The sequence below is a fragment of the Salvelinus alpinus genome, chromosome 3, assembly GCF_045679555.1.
Source record: "Salvelinus alpinus chromosome 3, SLU_Salpinus.1, whole genome shotgun sequence".
Classification (NCBI taxonomy): Eukaryota; Metazoa; Chordata; class Actinopteri; order Salmoniformes; family Salmonidae; genus Salvelinus; species Salvelinus alpinus.
This window is the reverse complement of record NC_092088.1, coordinates 42,119,948-42,135,025: the sequence shown is the minus strand read 5'-3', so window position 1 is coordinate 42,135,025 and position 15,078 is coordinate 42,119,948. Positions and strand designations below refer to the sequence as shown.

The 15,078-nt window shown below is 43.7% G+C and overlaps 1 long non-coding RNA gene across 1 annotated transcript in view; it reads right to left on the bottom strand.

Moving 5' to 3' along the window:
• LOC139570733 (uncharacterized) overlaps positions 1-14,759 on the bottom strand; it is a 32,624-nt gene extending 17,865 nt beyond the window's left edge. Inside the window, exons 1-2 of the long non-coding RNA XR_011674154.1 lie at positions 13,118-14,759; positions 866-1,207 (exon numbers count right to left, since the gene is read on the bottom strand). This is a non-coding gene — a long non-coding RNA (uncharacterized lncRNA). The remainder of the gene's footprint in view (positions 1-865; positions 1,208-13,117) is intronic.
• Between the last annotated feature and the right edge of the window lie 319 nt (positions 14,760-15,078).

Sequence of the window (15,078 nt, the reverse complement as noted above, 5' to 3'; positions counted from 1 at the left end):
TAAGTATTTTTACACCACTGCTCACAGGAACTTGAATACCCTGCTCTATTAAAGACCACCAGCTCCATCCCACACAGGAAGTCAGTCCAAACGCTGTGTTTTCTCCCAGAATGCTTTACTGGAGCAGAGGCTCGCCATGGAAACGGTGTCCTTGGCGCGGAGATGCACGACTTAACGGGCTGGCAGGTTAAAGATTAACGGTTGGGCAATAAAACAGCTCTCAGTAAAAAACACACACGCACAAACACGCAGACACACGCACAAACACACGCAGACACATACACTCAGACACGCATACACATCCCAGCAGCGATGAGTCCTGTCAACTCTAACACAGCTTAATGATGGGAATGGCAGAGCAGAACGCTGGGTAACGGATGGCTATCCAGTGTTTATGAGGAATTTAAAGATGATTCCTAAACAGGCTGCTCTTTTGACTTAAAACTCCACCGTATGGAGCGGTGCTGCCTGGTGGTGGAGTGGAAAGTTACCAAACCTCAGAGGGACCGAGGAGAAAGAGAGACACTGAGGTTCCCTCTGCCTGTGCTGTGTGCTTGGCGTAACCTCGTGGTGCTATTAAGCTCTCACGCAATAACGGATTTGTACCTGTAATCAATTCGCTATAATTGTCTGAGGTTTGTCACTGGGGAGAGTGGAGGTTGAATGAAATTGAGGTGCGTGGAGTTGTGGGTTTGATTCCCCCATAAGGTTTCATTCGTTGAAAATAGGTTGACTTAATAGTTTTGGAATAAACCACCAGCTAAATTACGAACTACCAAATAACCATACAATCATGAGTTTATCCTGAAAACATTACCAGACTAGAGGAAAACTCTGGTCCTAGTGGCCCTCAGTGGGACGTTACCTTGGAGACTGAAGCTGGAGACTGAGGGTGGGTCTCATGCAGGGCCAGGGTAGTGAGGGTAGAGATGATTGTCTCCTGGGGCCAGAGGGTGCCTCTCGACCCTTCTCCATCCCTCTCCTTTCCTTCCTTCCTGCCTCCTCTCTTCCAGCCACCTCAGGATCTCTCCCCGGGCCAGCTCACAGTGTGCGAGTACTGCAACAGACACCCCAGGAGCAGGGGTCTTCGCAATGTGGTTCCCTCTTTCTCCTCCTCCATGCCTCACAGCGTAGGGCTCTCCACGCTGGCGCTGAGTGCACATGTTTACAAGGAAGTCCAGTGTCTCCTCACGCAGCTCCTTTATCTCTGAATTTGAGGGAGACAGAAACTGAGTATATTAGAGAACTCATTGGCACACAACTGACAAACACGTAGGGAAGGGAGGTGCTGCCAACCCTCTGGGGTCTCGTCAACAGGTGAGGGGTGTACCGCCTTGTTGTACTCTGTTGGACTGGCTCATCATGACTCATTCCGTCTGTCCGGTCCAGGCTCCAATGGTTGACAGACGTACAATGACCACAAATGTACAAACACCAGTTTCCTCCAAAACACAGCCTTACAGCACTACCAGGCCGGTTATTGGTAACTCAATATTATTCTGTAGCTCCATTCCCCTCCACCCCTAAGCCTTACTACAAACGCCCCAAAACTGTCCATCCAAGACATCTCACATGGCCTCTGACGACCAGCTCAATTAGTTTAACACACACAACTCCTCCTCTTTTTCCTCATTCTCCTCTTATTTGTCCCTCTCCTCCACCCAAAAATGACGCAACAACAGTGCAACTCAATCTGGCCCCTGAGCGCCGCTCAAGATGGGCCGGACAAACGGGCGGGAAACGTCGCATTGCCCCGGAGACGGCCTAGGTTTACCGTGGAACCAAATCCTCAAAAGGGATTGGCTGCCACGAGTGGCCCGTAATAGCCATAATGGGAGGACAGTAATGATGAAGGGATGAGAGAAGTGGGAGAGGGACTGGGGGGGATGAAGATGACTGGAGAAGATTGGGAGCATTTCAGAGAGAGAGAGAGAAAGCGGGCTGTTTGGATTTGGGGGAAGGGGTTGTATGTCGACGGGATAGGCCGGTTGGGGTTCGGGAAAGGGGTTGCCAAGCCTTTCCTCTCAGTTAAACCCCCATGTAAAAGCATACACGTGCATGCACGCTCAATCAAGACGTTACACAACTCAAGTGTACCAGAGTCTCACACCCCCTACACACTGGTTCCTGGCAGAGCTGGAGAGAAGTGAATGGGAGCAAACAGGGAGCAGCCCAAACTCCTGACTCTGGCTTCCCTTTCAACTAGCTCCAGACACTCATTATACCAGCTGTGTGTGTGTGTGTGTGTGTGTGTGTGTGTGTGTGTGTGTGTGTGTGTGTGTGTGTGTGTGTGTGTGTGTGTGTGAGAAAGAGAGTCATCCATCTCTCTGATGGAGAGAGAGAAAACATCATTAGGCAGAGAGCAGAGCTGTTTTTATAACAGCATTTATTAAAATAGCTGAGACTCTGGGGGGGGGGGGGGGGGGAGAAGGAGGGGGGGACAGAGACATAATTAAATATGGAAATTAAAGGCGTTCCTCTACTGGCCACACTGGGCCAGACGGGCTGTGTGTGTGTGTGTGTGTGTTTATAAGGTCCAGACAGTAGTCAGAGGAAACACACACGGTCATACAGAGACCTGCTGTCACCATGACCACACAACCACAGTACGACCATCAACCAAACTCAAAACAGACCAGGGGCACACTGACTGACCACTAGTTCTAAATGACTCAATAGCCCGTCCAGTTTAGCAGCGAATCTTATAAAAAAAACACTAATCATAACACAAAATAACAGAAACATACAAACTATACAACAATATTTCTCCCCTCCCTCCTCAAAAAATGTAAATGACAAAAATCTTACAATAACCAAAAACCAGCACTCGCAAAACTGAGAAAAAAACTAGCGTTTAACATGTGGACAAGGGGTGATGGTGTGAGGGAGTGTCTAAGAGAACTATATTAGCATTATACACTACATGACCACAAGTATGTGGACACCTGCTCGTCGAACATCTCATTCCAAAAACATGGGCATTAATATGGAGTTGGTCCACCCTTTGCTGCTGTAACAGCCTCCACTTTTCTAGGAAGTCTTTCCACTAGATGTTGGAACATTGCTGCGTGGACTTGCCTCCTTTCAGCCACAAGAGCCTTAGTGAAGTCGGTCATTGATGTTTGGCGATTAGGCCTGGCTCACAGTCGGCGTTCCAATTCATCCCAAAGGTTTTCGATGGGGTTGAGGTCAGGGCTCTGTCCAGGCCGGTCAACTTCTTCCACAACGATCTTGACAAACTATTTCTGTATGGACCTCGCTTTGTGCACGGGGGCATTGTCATGCTGAAACAGGAAAAGGCCTTCCCCAAACTGTTGCCACAGTGGAAGAACAGAATTGTATAGAATGTCGATTTCTGTACTTTTCACTCTAATGGAACTAAGGGGCCTAGCTCGAACCATGAAAAACAGCCCCAGAGCATTATTCCTCCTCCACCAAACTTTACAGTTGGCACTATTCGGGCAGGTAGTCTTCTCCTGGCATCCGCCAAGGCCAGATTTGTCCGTCGGCCTGCCAGATGGTGAAGCGTGATTCATCACTCCAGATAACGTGTTTCCACTGCTCCACAGTCCAATGGTGGCGAGCTTTACACCAGTCCAGCCGACATTTGGCATTCCGCATGGTGATCTTAGGCTTGTGTGCGGCTGCTCGGCCTTGGAAACCTATTTCATGAAGCTCCCGGCTAAAAAGTTATTGTGCTGACGTTGCTTCCAGAGGCAGTTTGGAACTCATCTGGCATCTGGCAGGCCGACGGACAAATCAGTTTGGAACTCAGTAGTGAGTGTTGGAACCGAGGACAGGCGATTTTTACGTGCTATGCACTTCCGCACTCGGCGGTCCCGTTCTGTGAGCTTGTGTGGCCTACCACTTCGCGGCTGACCTGTTGTTGCTCCTAGATGTTTTCACTCCACAATAACACCACTTGCAGTTGACTGGAGCAGCTCTAGCAGTGCAGAAATTTGACAAACTGACTTGTTGGAAAGGTGGCATCCTATGACGGTGCCATGTTCAAAGTCACTGAGCGCTTGCTTCAGCGGGCCAGTCTACTGCTAATGTTTGTCTATGGAGATTGCATGGCGGTGTGCTCAATTTTATACACCTGTCAGCAACGGGTGTGGTTGAAATAGCCAAGACCACTAATTTGAAGGGGTGTACACATACTTTTGTATATATAGTGTATATGTGGGTCTATTAAAAACACAGGTCTAATATTTAAACAGAAATGAAATCACAACATTTGCTTTAAAAGGTAGACTCAGCTAAATTACAATGCCACGAGCAGCATCGCAGATATTGAGAAGAGCGAGATGTAGGGCCATATGAAATCTGTGTTGCGGAGAACGCAGAAGGAATCACGGAATCCAGACATTAAAATGGAATTCAACAATATTAAAACACCTATTGAACTTTTAAAAAATGCTATAATTGGTCCAAGTTAATCATAAAACATGAACAAAACGCATCAGTGATTCATATTTTCTGCAATCACATGAGCGCTACACAAACATCACTAACCAAACAACGGTCTCTTATCTGGTGTGCACTTGCATTCATGGTTAACTACACATAAAAATATCTATTAAAAAAAGTGTGATCTTGAGAGTGATACCTGAAAAAAGTTGTTAAAGGGATCATTAGAGATTTTGGTAAGGAGGCCCTTTATCCACTTCACATGAGTCAGATTTTAGATTTGATTGATTAGGATCCCCATTAGCCAACACCAATGGCAGCAGCTAATCTTACTGGTGTCCGACACATAACGAAAAAGACGTTACAGACAAAAGATATTTACATCTTACATACATTTAAAAACATTAACATGTAGTGTGTGTGCACATCTATCAGTTACACATACAGTCCCTTCGGAAAGTATTCAGAAATATCACATTTACATAAGTATTCAGACCCTTTCCTCACTACTTTGTTGAAGCACCTTTGGCAGCAATTACAGCCTCAAATCTTCTTGGGTATGACGCTACAAGCTTGGCACACCTGTATTTGGGGAGTTGATCCCATTCTTCTCTGCAGATCCTCTCAAGCTCTGTCAGGTTGGATGGGGAGTGTCGCTGGACAAATATTTTCAGGTCTCTCCAGAGATGTTCGAACAAGTTCAAGTCCGGACTCTGGCTGGGCCACTCAAGGACATTCAGAGACTTGTCCCGAAGCCACTCCTGCATTGTCTTGGCTGTGTGCTTAGGGTCGTTGTCCTGTTGGAAGATGAACCTTCGACCAAGTCTGGAGGTCCTGAGCGCTCTGGAGCAGGTTTTCATCAAGGATCTCTCTATACTTTGCTCCGTTTATCTTTCCCTCGATCCTGACTGTTCTCCCAGTCCCTGCCGCTGAAAAACATCCTCACAGTATGATGCTGCCACCACCATGCTTCATTGTAGGGATGGTGCCAGGTTTCCTCCAGATGTGACGCTTGGTATTCAGGCCAAAGAGTTCAATCTTGGTTTCATCAGACCAGAGAATCTTGTTTCTCATGGTCTGAGAGTCTTTAGGTGCCTTTTGGCAAACTCCAAGTGGGCTGTCATGTCCCTTTTACTGAGGAGTGGCTTCCGTCTGGCCAATCTACCATAAAGGCCTGATTGGTGGAGTGCTGCAGAGATGCTTGTCCTTCTGGAAGGTTCTCCCATCTCCAGATAGGAACTCTAGAGCTCTGTCAGAGTGACCAACAGGTTCTTGGTCACCTACCTGACCAAAGTCCTTCTCTGTCAGTTGCTCAGTTTGGCCAGGTCTAGGAAGAGTCTTTGTGGTTCCAAACATCTTCCATTTAAGAATGATGGAGGCCACTGTGTTCTTGGGGAACTTCAATGCTGCAGAAATGCTTTGTTTTGGTACCCTTCCCCCAATCTGTGCCTCAACACAATTCTGTCTCGGCGCTCTACGGACAATTCCTTCGACCTCATAGCTTGGTTTCTGCTTTGACATGCAGTGTCAACTGTTGGACCTTATATTGACAGGTGTGTGCCTTTCCAAATCATGTCCAATCAATTGAATTTACCACAGGTGCACTCCAATCAAGTTGTAGAAACATCAAGGATGATCAATGGAAACAGGATGCACCTGAGCTCAATTTCAAGTCTTATAGCAAAGGGTTTGAATAATTATGTAAATTTCTAAAAACTTGTTTTCGCTTTGTCATTATTGTGTGTAGATTGCTGAGGATTTTTTATTTATTTAATCCATTTTAGAATAAGGCTGTAACATAACAAAATGTGGAAAAATTCAGGGGCTCTGAATACTTTCCCGAAGGCACTGTACATGTCAGTACATACACACAACAAGTAGGTCACTGTAGGAGAGGCGTTGTGCTATGAGCTGTTGCTTTATTCGTTTTTTTAAAACCATGTTTGCTGTTCACTTGCGCTATATAAGATGGAAGGTAGTTCCACGCACTCATGTCTCTGATGTTTCTTATATTTAAAAAATATATAAAAATGTATGTTTCTTATAAAAACAAGAAGTCATGCAGTCAGTCTTTCCTCAACTCTTAGCCAAGAGAGACTGGCATGCGTAGTATTAATATTAGAGCTCTGATTACAATGAAGAGCAAAATGTGCCGCTCTGTTCTGGACCAGCTGCAGCTTAACTAGGTCTTTCTTTGCAGCACTTGAACATGATATAAGATAAAACTAGAGCCTACAGGACTTAGTTTGTGGAGTGTGGTGTCAAAAAATGTTGAGTGATGAACTTGTGGATACCATTTTTATGTCTGTGTCCAGTATGAAGGAAGTTAGAGGTAGTTTCACGAGCCAATGCTTACTAGCATTAGCACAATGACTGGAAGTCTATGGGTATCTAGTAGCATGCTGTTGACCCACTATGCTGTTTATTTTCTACATCTACGTCATATCGCTGAGTCAACCATTAAATAAACTTCACCAGAGGAACACTAGACCGCTTCTAAAATGTGTAAATATCCATCAAAAACGTAAAATATACATTTTTGATGGATTTAGATTAAAAGTAAACAAACTTTTCGCCGTGTAGACTTTCATAATCCAATCCAAGATGTATCGTAAAAGTTCAATCCAGTCCAACTCACAGACCATTTCCTTTCTCTCCGTCTTAAAAAGTGTCTGTGTGCAAAACCAGGCTTGAGTGAAAGTATGAGGCTTGGAGGTCATGTCATTGTTATGTTATGCACTGGGCCAGTATGTTTGTGTGAGAATAAATGATTATGCTGTGTGTGCGCGCTTGTGTGAATGAGAGAGAGAAAAATATTCTGATATCTGCGAGCCCACTATGTAAGAAAAGTGTGTGTGTACTGCTGTAGTCATGGCCCACGCTGACCCTGGTGTGTATATACATTAGTTAGGTTGAACAAAGTGATGAATGGAGTACTGGGCTGACACACTCAGAACACTCAAAATGTGTGCGCATCTACACAGAGTGTACAAAACATTAGGAACACCTGCTCTTCCCATGTCATAGACTGACCAGGTGGATCCAGATGAAAGCTATGATCCCTTATTGATGTCAAATCCACTTCAATCCGTGTAGATTAAGGGGAGGACACAGGTTAAAGAAGGATTTTAAGCCTTGAGACAATTGAGACATGGATTGTGTATGTGTGCCATTCAGAGGGTGAATGGGCAAGACAAAATATTTAAGTGCCTTTGAACGGGGTACCGTAGTGGGTGTCAGGGCTCACCGGTTTGAGTGTGTCAAGAACTGCAACGCTGCTGGGTTTTTCCACGCTCAACAGTTTCCCGTGTGTATCAAAAATGGTCCACCACCCAAAGGACATCCAGTTACGTTGACAAAACTGTGAGAAGCATTGGAGTCAACATGGGCCAGCATCCCTCCGAGAACTCTTTCGACACCTTGTAGAGTCCATCCTCGGGCGAATTGAGGCTGTTCTGAGGCAAAAGGGGGTGCAGCTCAATACTACGAAGGTGTTCCTAATGTTTTGTACGCTGACTTGTCGGTACAACACCTTCAGAAAGTATTTACACCTTCAACTTTTTCAACATTTCGTTGCGTTACAGCCTGAATATAAAACTGATTAAATTGAGATTGTGTCACAGGACTACACACAATACCCCATAATGTCAAAGTGGAATGATGTTTTTAGACATCTTTATAAATTCATGATAAATGAAAAGCTGAACTGTCTTGAATCAATTAGTATTCGACCCCTTTGTTATGGCAAGCCTAAATAAGTTCAGGAGTAGAAATGTGCTTAACAAATCACGTAATAAGTTGCATGGACTCACTCTGTGCAATAATAGTGTTTAACATAATTTGTTTATGAGTACCTCATCTCTATACCCCACACATACAGATAATTGTATGGTCCTACAGTCGAGCAGTGAATTTCAGACACAGATTCAACCACAAACACCAGGGAGGTTTTCCAATGCCTTGCAAAGAAGGGCACCTATTGGTAGAAGGGTAAAAAAAAAAGCAGACATTGAATATCCCTTTTAAGTACAGTATTAATTACACTTTGGATAGTTTATCAATACACCCAGTCACTACAAAGATACAGGCGTCCTTCCTAACTCAGTTGCCGGAGAGGAAGGAAACTGCTCAGGGATTTCACCATGAGGCCAATGGTAACTTTAAAGCAGTTACAGAGTTTAATGGCTGTGATAGGAGAAAACTGAGGATTGTAGTTACAACATTGTAATTACTCCGTAATACTAATGTAAAGGATAGAGTAAAAAGAAGGAAGCTTGTACAGAATACAAATATTCCAAAACATGCATCCTGATTGAAATAAAGCACAAAAGTAAAACTACAAAAAATTGGCACAGAAATTAACTTATTAATGTCCCGAATTCAAGGCATTATGTTTGGGGCAAAACCAACACGGTACCACTCCTCGTATTTTCAAGTGTGGTGGTGGCTGCATCATGTTATAGGTATGCTTGTCATAGGCAAGGACTAGGGTCTTTTTCATGATAAAAATAAACGTTACAGAGCTAAGCACAGGCTTATACTGAGGTCTATAAAGCACCAAAGGCTAGAGACACTAAGAAAGTCTGCAGGTCCAGACAACCTGGACCCCTACCTCTTAAAGATAGCAGCTGGTATTATTACTGAACCTGTGGCTCACATTTTCAACTTGAGTCTCTTGACCAATTCAATAGCCAGCATTTGGAAATCAGCTTATGTCCTCCCACTGCTAAAAGGAGGAGACCCCCCCCCCCCCCCCCGATGCTAATAACTATCGTCCTCTCTCTAAACTCCCTATCCTGGCCAAAGTCTATGAATCCCTAGTGAACTCAGTTAAAAAACATATTATTTGAAATGAACATACTGAGCGGGGTTCAGTCTGGCTTTAGATCGGGGCACAGCACCACAACTGCAGCTACGGCAGTGGCAAATTACATCATTAATGCATTTGATAAAAAGCAACATTGCGCTGCTCTGTTTGTGGATTTATCAAAGGCCTTTGATTCAGTTGACCATGAATTGTTGCTAGCTAGACTCCGAAACATTGGTCTCAGTGAAGGGGCAGTAAATTGGTTTAGGAACTATCTTTCTGACAGAACACAATGTGTATATACTGACAATCACAAGTCTAGCTTTCTTGAGATTAATAGAGGTGTGCCCCAGGGTTCCATTGTAGCTCCTGTGTTGTTCTCAATTTTTATTAATGATTTGGAAAATGGGATGCAACCAGCAAAGTTCCATCTATATGCAGATGATACAGTCATATATTAATGTGCTCCTTCTCTGGTTCAGGCTGTTGAAGAGCTCCAGACTGATTATCAGTCACTGCAGGCCTCCCTTTATGGTCTCAAACTGGTCTTGAATGTACAAAAAACTAAATTCATGACCTTTACCAGAGCTAGAACATTAGCATTGTCACATCCTGTGGCTTATCCAATGAAAAAGTGTCATCCTACAAATACCTATGTATTGTTGCGCTTTATTACAAATGCCAAGTCACTCACCCACCATTGCACCAAATGGTAGGTTGGACCTCACTTTATATGCGCAGAAAGATACATTTGTATGTGTTCATCTACAAAGCCCTTTTGGGTAAACTCCTGTCTTACCTCTGTACTCTGGTCTCCTTCACCACCAGCAGTTACTATACCCGGTCTGCTAGGTGGTTGCTACTTAAAGTCCCCAGGACATTCACAGTATTAGGCAAGACTGCCTTCTCTTCTTGTGCACCAGACACATGGAATAATCTACAATCCATGCTTCATCTAGATATGTTAGTGCCACTGAATGAATTTAAGATATTGATGGGAGACTGTTACGGAGGAGTGTAAATGCTTTTTTTTAGGCTGGATCATGTTGTCGTATGTTTTAATTATGTAATGTATTGATTGTTGCTGCCTTCTTGGCCAGGTCTCCCTTGAAGAAGAGACTCTGGGTCTCAATGGGCTTTCCCTGGTTAAAAAAATAAATAATTAAAACAGGCAAAACCCTAGATGAAAACCTGGTTCAGTCTGCTTTCCAACAGACACTCAGAGATAAGTTCACCTTTCAGCAGGACAACAACCTAAAATACAATGCCAAATATACACTGGAGTTGCTTACGAAGACAACATTGAATGTTCCTGAGTGGCCTAGTTACAGGTTTGACTTATATCTACTTGAAAATCTATGTCAAGACTTGAAAATGGCTGTCTAGCAATGATCAACAACCAACTTGACAGAGCTTGAATCATTTTTTAAATAACAATGTGCAATATTGTACAATCCAGATGTGCAAAACTCTTAAGAGACTTACCCAGAAAGACTCACAGCTGTAATCGCTGCCAAAGATGGTTCTAACATGTATTGACTCAGGGGTGTAAATACTTCGGTAAATTACATTTCAGTATTTAATTTTGAATACAATTGCAAAATTTAAAAAAAGATGTGTTCACTTTGTCATTATGGGGTATTGTGTGTAGATTGGTGAGAAAAAAAATCTATTTAATCCATTTTGAATTCAGACTTTAACAACAAAATATGGAATCGGTTAAGGGGTATGAATACTTTCTGAAGGCACTGTGTCCATACTTCAGTTTCTTGAGTTCTAGTACCATTGCAACACACAAACAGCTGAATTTTACATCATGCTCCCCCGTCATTACCCAAACTGTGAAAAACAAACCCCCAGACAGTATGTGTTTCTGTCTGTCTGGGAGGGGGGGCACATCCCTTTCCAGAAATCCTCTAATAACATAAATACATGAGATTCAGCAGTAGGATCATGTCCAGATCTGTGGGTGCTAATGACTTTAGTGTGTGTCAGGGATTTTTCTGCCATTGAAATCCTTGGGGCGGGCCGCCAAAGCAAGTCCAAACACTGTAAAAACATTTATCATTTTTTCCCCGTTCGGGATGGAAAAATGCTTTCAGTGTAAACTTAAAACGACTAAAACCAGATATAAAGTATGTCGAAAAGATAATGGACCTACATATTTTGTTTTAGACTATAACCTTTGTGAACTATCATTCACCAAAATAGTCAGGGAGAATTGATCATTCCAAAAACAATGAATTTAGCTGTATAGATTAGCATTATTGCTTGAACACAGCATTAGCCATGGCAAAACGCAAAGAATTGCAGGAAATTGGTTTTAAAAATGCTAAAATGTATCTATACCACAAAGATGCGTTTTTTTTTTTTTTTTTTTTAAATCACACACAAAAAAATCACTTGCCGACCACAGCCATTGCCACGCCCCCTGGCACACCCACCACCTAAGCCTCTTTTTAATCCAGAAAAAAACCCTGTGTGTGTTTAACTGAGATCATTTAAGGTGGATTCAGTTGTGTGAATAACCCATCTGAGAGGTACAAAGAGTGCTGGCCATGGAATCAGTGGGGTTGGATCTCAGAGAGAGAGAGAGCGCGCGCCTAAATCCAAAATGTGCTGCTGCTGTTTTTACTGGCTTGGTTGGAGCAGAGGAGCGGGGAGGGATTTACGAGTCTGGATGGATCAAACAGGCTGCCGCCAAGAGGCGCATGTGGAGAAAAGTCCCCCCTAACCCCCCACCCCCTCTATTCTCCTCCTTCCCCCTCCCCCCTCTTCTCTCCCACTTTCTCTGCCTCAGAGATGGCTTGGTTACATAGTGATGGGAATGTCTGCAGGAACTGCCCAATACATTTCTAGTTCCTACTTAGTGGATGATGCCAGTAAAAGTGAAAAAGGAGGATCGTTAACCTTCTCCACCCCCCGCCCACAGGTACCCGCCGCTCTTAAAATGTCTTCTACCATTCAGAGTAGAGAAATCTGTAATTTTTTTGTCATGAGTTCTGTCGTTTGAGGAATTTGCTCCCGCTCTCACTCCTACGCCTTGGCCCTCTGTGAGGAAAAATAGGGAACGGGAAAGCCAGAGACAGAGTGAGGTAGAAAATAGGGAGGTAGAGAAGGACAGAGGGATGGGGCAGAGTTGGGCAGAGGCTGCCGTGTGTTTGTTATGTAAGGGTCCAGCGGGCCAGGCCTGGGCCAGGCTGAATGCAGGCTTGTTTTAAAAAGCCGTAAACGTTTCCACTCCCGGGACATGTGTTGAGCACATGAACCAAAAAAAACACACAACATCCCCTCACTCCCTTAACTGGGTCACAGGCACAATCCCCCATCTGTCAGAGGCTCGCCTTTGGTTTCGCATTCTTCCATTGTGGAGACCCCCCCATCCCACAAACAAACACACACACACCCATCTTACACAATGCTTCCCTAAAACACCCTTGCCACAGACCAATCAACACTTCCGTGAACAATTAGTTAAAATGGAGGACGGTGGGACAGGCCTTGCTGACAGACGTCAGTAGGTAGTTCTAAATTCATACTTACATTCTTTCGAAAATGGAGAGGTCACCACTAAGTGAAAGAAGTTAACTCTCCAGATCAGAGAGACAAGCCAGACGGTGTTTTATGGCACAACATTTACCAGGTGATAGAAATCACCCCCAGAAAAAGGCTTGGTCAAAAGTTTGTGGATGTTTTTCTGAACTAAACCTCATTTTACTGATATATTTACTCCAGGGGTTTCTTATGTCCCTCCCTCCACCCATATCAAACCAACCCAAATATGTAGGTAACTCTACAACCTGGACTCAAATCAATCAAATAAGCACTTTTCCATTGTCTTGCCTAATAAAGGCAGTGGGTGGCAGTGCAACACGTCAGTTGTGTGTCTGGTAACCTTACCTCCGACAGGAGCAGCCAGCACGTCCGCACGCGGCCCCCAGCACGTCCGCACGCGGCCCTCGGGTCACTCAAGAAAGAGGATGGCGGGAGGAAGGAGAGAAGACACAGAACAATCAGGTTTCACTGTTCCTTGACTTGAGGCATAATAGCTGCTTTATTCACAGACAGGCATAACGATACTGTCAATACATGAAACTGTCAATACATACAGTAACAATACTGTCAATACATACAGTAACAATACTGTCAATACATACAGTAACAATACTGTCAATACATAGATGGTCATCTGTTGACACAAGTCACAATAGTCAGTTGTTTGTACCAAGGTAAACTTTAGCACTGAACATTGTGCACTATTGTTATATGGATAAACACATCCATAATGGTTACTTTTTGATCAATAAATGGATCACCAGTTCTCAGATAACAGGGTGAACAAGAGGGTGAAGAATCCAAGGATAGACCCGCTATTCAGGCGGTCACATGGGATGCCATCAGGCATACACAGTCCCATACTCTGCATGGTGTGTGTGTGTGTGCGCGCGTGTGTGTAATATGTCTGTGAGTCACCATAGAGAAGAGACTTTTGTAAATATTTATTAATGTAAGTGAGTGTATATCCAAGAGACACTAGAGCTGCTTGTGTGGTCGTGTGAGCGTGTGTGTGAGCGTGTGTGTGAGCGTGTGTGTGAGCGTGTGTGCTCGTCAAACGTGTGACCACAGCACTGTAAAAGCCGAAAAGCGTGTGTGTGAAAACAATGGGAACAGTGTTCGAGGTTGACGTCACATTTTCATCACTAGGATTCGGATATTAACAACACGCACACGCGCACACACCATGGGAAGAGGAGAGTGTGGTGGGGAGAGTGTAGATTTAGTGAGAACAGATTTGTCCAGGGATGAGCCTCAGCCCAACCCAACCTGGCTGTGCCAACACGGAGGCTTCCTTTAAGAACCTAAACCCTCAGATCTCAGGCCAAACAATGCACTCCCTAGGAGTACTAGCCATATATGAAGACACTGGTATGGTGCTGGAGATGATGAAAATGAGGTTAAAACAAGCTGTGTTAGTTTAGGGCTCCTCTCCCTCTGTAACCAATGTTGAATACACTGCGAGAGCAGGCAGCCATCTTGAGGGTCAGCAGTCTTATGCTGACTCATACTAGCATATGGAAACTACAATGACCACAAAGCCTAAACAGTTGGACGGTAACAACTGACTCAGGCTAGAATTCAATCGTTGTGCATATTGTGCACTTACACATTGACATCCATGGAATTTTCTTAATTGGATATTGATGCAAAGTCACATTTGTCCTAAATCCCAACTATGTGGAGAACTGTAGATTATTGGGGTGTCTACTTTTTGTGCACTTAGAAGAGTTGTTTGAAAAGTATTTTTCCTATTTTACAATGCCCAAACTGCATTCACTTGTTAGCCTAGGTGATGGATACTTCAAAATGAGCTCTGTTTTGGACTACCCTTTCAACTGTTTCTACCAGGGGCAAGAGACTAACTATGGCTGGGTGATATGGCCTAAAAATAAATTACCTAGATTTTTTCAATTTGTGTGAGATTCACGAGATATATACAGTACCAGCCAAAAGTTTGGACACACCTACTCATTCCAGGGTTTTTCTTTATTTTTACTATTATCTATATTTTAGAAAAATTGTGAAGACATCAATCAAAACTATGAAATAACATATGGAATTATGTAGTAACCAAAAAAGTGTTAAACAAATCAAAATATATATTTCATATTTGAGATTCTTCAACATAGCCACCCTTTGCATTGATGACAGCTTTACACACTCTGGCATTCTCTCAACCAGCTTCATGAGGTAGTCACCTGGAGTGCATTTCAATTAACAAGTGTGCTTTGTTAAAAGTTCATTTGTGGAATATCTTTCCTTCTTAATGTGTTTGAGCCAAATCAGTTATGTTGTGACAAGGT